The sequence below is a fragment of the Echinops telfairi genome, unplaced genomic scaffold (genome assembly GCF_000313985.2).
Source record: "Echinops telfairi isolate 266 unplaced genomic scaffold, ASM31398v2 ScPeMD7_7426;HRSCAF=8464, whole genome shotgun sequence".
Classification (NCBI taxonomy): domain Eukaryota; kingdom Metazoa; phylum Chordata; class Mammalia; order Afrosoricida; family Tenrecidae; genus Echinops; species Echinops telfairi.
The window spans coordinates 49,079-52,291 of record NW_022111326.1 but is presented as its reverse complement, the minus strand read 5'-3'; the positions used below and the strand labels follow the sequence as shown (position 1 = coordinate 52,291).

The window sequence follows — 3,213 nt, the reverse complement described above, 5'->3', positions numbered from 1 at the left end:
GTTTATTTGTTCTGAAAAAAATTACCCCTGCTGTAAAACATTCTTACTTTTCAAGAAAGAGCTTCTCAATTATCCCGTTAGGGAATATAACCTATATGGGGGGGTCCGTGAATCCCTCCTCTTCCATCAGTATGTCACTGAGGCTGCTGGTATTCCCATCTTCCTGTGCAGTACACATGCGAGGGTTTGCTTTGAGTGTGTTGTGTGCTTCATAGAGTTCTGACGTCAGACAGGGCCCCGGATCGGTGTTACAGGCAGCAGTTTATTCAGGAATTCTCGCAGCAGTTTCTGAGACTGTCTCAGCAGTTGCACATGGATCTGAAGAATACCGAGGAAGAAGCGGCAAAACTAGAGGGGGTATCCTTCTCCGCGTTTCACATGATCGCCAAGTCTCAAGTAAGAATGAATGCAGAGAGAGCCTATAGGCTTGTTGTAGATACTGGGGACTCACTGTCTCTGTGGTCCATCTCAGTGAGGGTCTTTGTCCCGTTCGAAGACACTCAGATTTACTAAGTGTGATGTCCTTTTCCAGGGACTGGACTAAGCCACAACATTTTTTAAAGACAAACTCAGTTCTACCATGACTTGCTACCCCAGGTGTCTCCAAGTGCTCCATAGAGTTTTCACTTCCCTAGTGGTGGTGTTTGTTTTTTTTTGCTTGGTTTTGTTTGGATGTATAGGTCCAAGTCTTTGTTCCAGGGCACATCTGGTGGACGTTCAGTTTGCAGCCAAGCACATTAGTACGGAATCCCCAGTCTCCTTAGGTAGAGGAAATCCTGCATGGGTTGGGCTCCTGATTCAGGTGACAGAAATACGCTACAGTAGGAAAGAGAAACAGTGATTTTGAGAAAGAATTCCTCTGTGGCTTAGAACCCAGCTGTGGCTTAGAACCCAGAAGGCTGTGGCTTAGAACCCAGCTGGATGGGGGTGGGCACAGGTGACTCATGCAGTGCCTTCTAGACCCTGTCTCCATCCCTTAGTGCTCTCTGTCTGTGTGGGAAGCCGGGCAGCCTCTTGCAGCTTAGCCATGGAAGCAGTGGAGCAGCCCCAGAGGATGAAGGCAGCAGCTTTGTCAACTGCTCTCTGGAAAAATCTCTGTGCTCTATCTTGGATCATGTGCCCCTGTCTGAATCAGTCCTGGTTTTCAGAGCACGATTTGCGCTGAATGGGAAGATCTGGGTCCTCTGCCCATCCTTGGGGGCATGGAAGTTGGCCTAGTCCCACCACATACCAGATGGTCCACAGCTCCACGAATTCTCTGATCTTTCATTCCTGAATTGTTAGTTATTGTGTCACACATTCCTGAACCTGGAGAGCAGAGCTATGGGTCACATAAGAAAAATAAAATAGGGGACTGTTTATTCAGCTCAGTTTTGGAAATAAGTCGAGGTGCTTGTGCAATATCCATGGGGACATAGTGAGTGGTCTGCTGGATATATGAACTGCATTCAACAGAGTGGGATAAAAACTGGGGAATGATTGGCATCTTGATAGCATTTCATTCAAGACCCTGAATGAACTCACCAGCAGAGTGATAGTGAAAGGTCAAAGAGACGGGTAGAGACTGAGCCCTGCCGCCATTGCCGTCAAGGCAATGCCACCTCACAGCAACCCTATGGGGCTGACTGCCCATTTAGGGTCGTAGGCTGTAAATCTTTATGGCCAAAGAAAGTCTCATCTTTCTCCCACAACCCTGCCAGTTGGGACAGAGACTATAAGAATGGTGATGCTGGTAAATGTGGAGTTGGGCAAGTAGTTGTTTTCTTTGGGGTGCTTCTATTTGATGACACTAGTGAGGTAAAGTGTTAACTATTAGGATCCACCCTGACGCCAACCTGCTGCCCTCGTGGCTGTTTCTACTCAGAGAATCTGCGCAGGACCCCATGGATGCTTATCTTGACTGGAGCCCATGGACTCTGCTCTACCAAGAAAAGGCTGCTGACTTTGAACTGCTGAACTTTGTGGTTAGCAGTCCAGCCCTTATCTCACAGTGCCCCCAGGGCTAAAACCAGAGGAGGAGTCCTTGCCTTGCAGCACTGGAGAGGAGGCCTAAAAGGGTTTTCTCAGAGGGGGCCAGGGCCTGGGGGCAGAAATACCATTTCTAAGGTTAAAAGAATTGATTTGAATGTCATTCCATTCTTGTCATTTAAAAACATTGAAGTTTGGTGAATGCTGCCTAATGTATTGCCGCATTTGTGTTATATATTTCTAGATCATCTTTCGACAGCACCAAAGACTTCTGAAACAAGCCATGAGTCTTCAGAAGTCCACACAGAAAGCAATTGAAAAGCCTTTTTACCAGCTCCTAAAGGTCCGTTGTATTCCATAGCAGAGTAAATGCCGTCTTGTAAAACAGAGTTTTCTGTGGTAGTAGCAGGGATTTCTTTTAATTCATGGGAGAAAACATCTTCTTTATGCATCTTAAGTTCTTTCCAATTTTCCATGTTTAATTGTTCCTGGTGTCACCTAAGTGTTAAATGCAAAACCCTCAGATAAAATAACCCCCAGCTTAGGGGTCACTGCCCACCTTTCCTTCTGACTCCACCTCTCAGAATTGCCTCCACATCAGTGAATTCTCTCCAGATGAATTGCTTTGTCAGATCTCAGTCTCCAAGTTTGTCCAAACTGTGTCTATGTTGTCCCTATAGAAGACTTTGAACTGTCTCTCTCCACCTGTAAGAATCTTAGTGTTTTGCTGATTCTATCACAACCGATGTCACTTCCCTCTACCTAGCTACTGCAAGTTTGAGGTTCCATGTCTATTATAAAATGACTCTGTGTTTCTTGCTAATGTGCTTCTTCTTCTGATTGGATGAAGGATGAGAGAGTACGTTACACATGTTATAATTGTCGCCTCCACAACGCTTGACCCAGTGATTTTTATGTGGCAGGGACAGGATCACCATCTGATGAAAGGAAGTCAACATTTTGAAACAAAAAGTTTATTTTTCACAACTTGAAGATGTTTTGTCGATGATCACTTTGGTCCTGTCGTGTAACTGGGGTAAATGGACTCTTGGTCGCAATAAGCAGGTGATGATGTGGGTTTGAGGACGCTGATGAGTGTTTCTAGTGTAAGGTGTATCTTGAGAGCGGATTTCACCTTTCTCGTGACTTCAGCTTAACCTACACAGTTCAGTTAACCATGGTTTCTTGCAGAGCACAACACTGTTGGGCCGCCTCTATGAGGACCTGTCATCTGTTTTGTAATGC

The 3,213-nt window shown here is 45.7% G+C and overlaps 1 pseudogene; it reads right to left on the bottom strand.

Annotated features, from left to right (window-relative positions):
• Nucleotides 1-225: 225 nt before the first annotated feature.
• LOC101653129 overlaps nt 226-3,213 on the bottom strand; it is a 17,213-nt pseudogene continuing 14,225 nt past the window's right edge.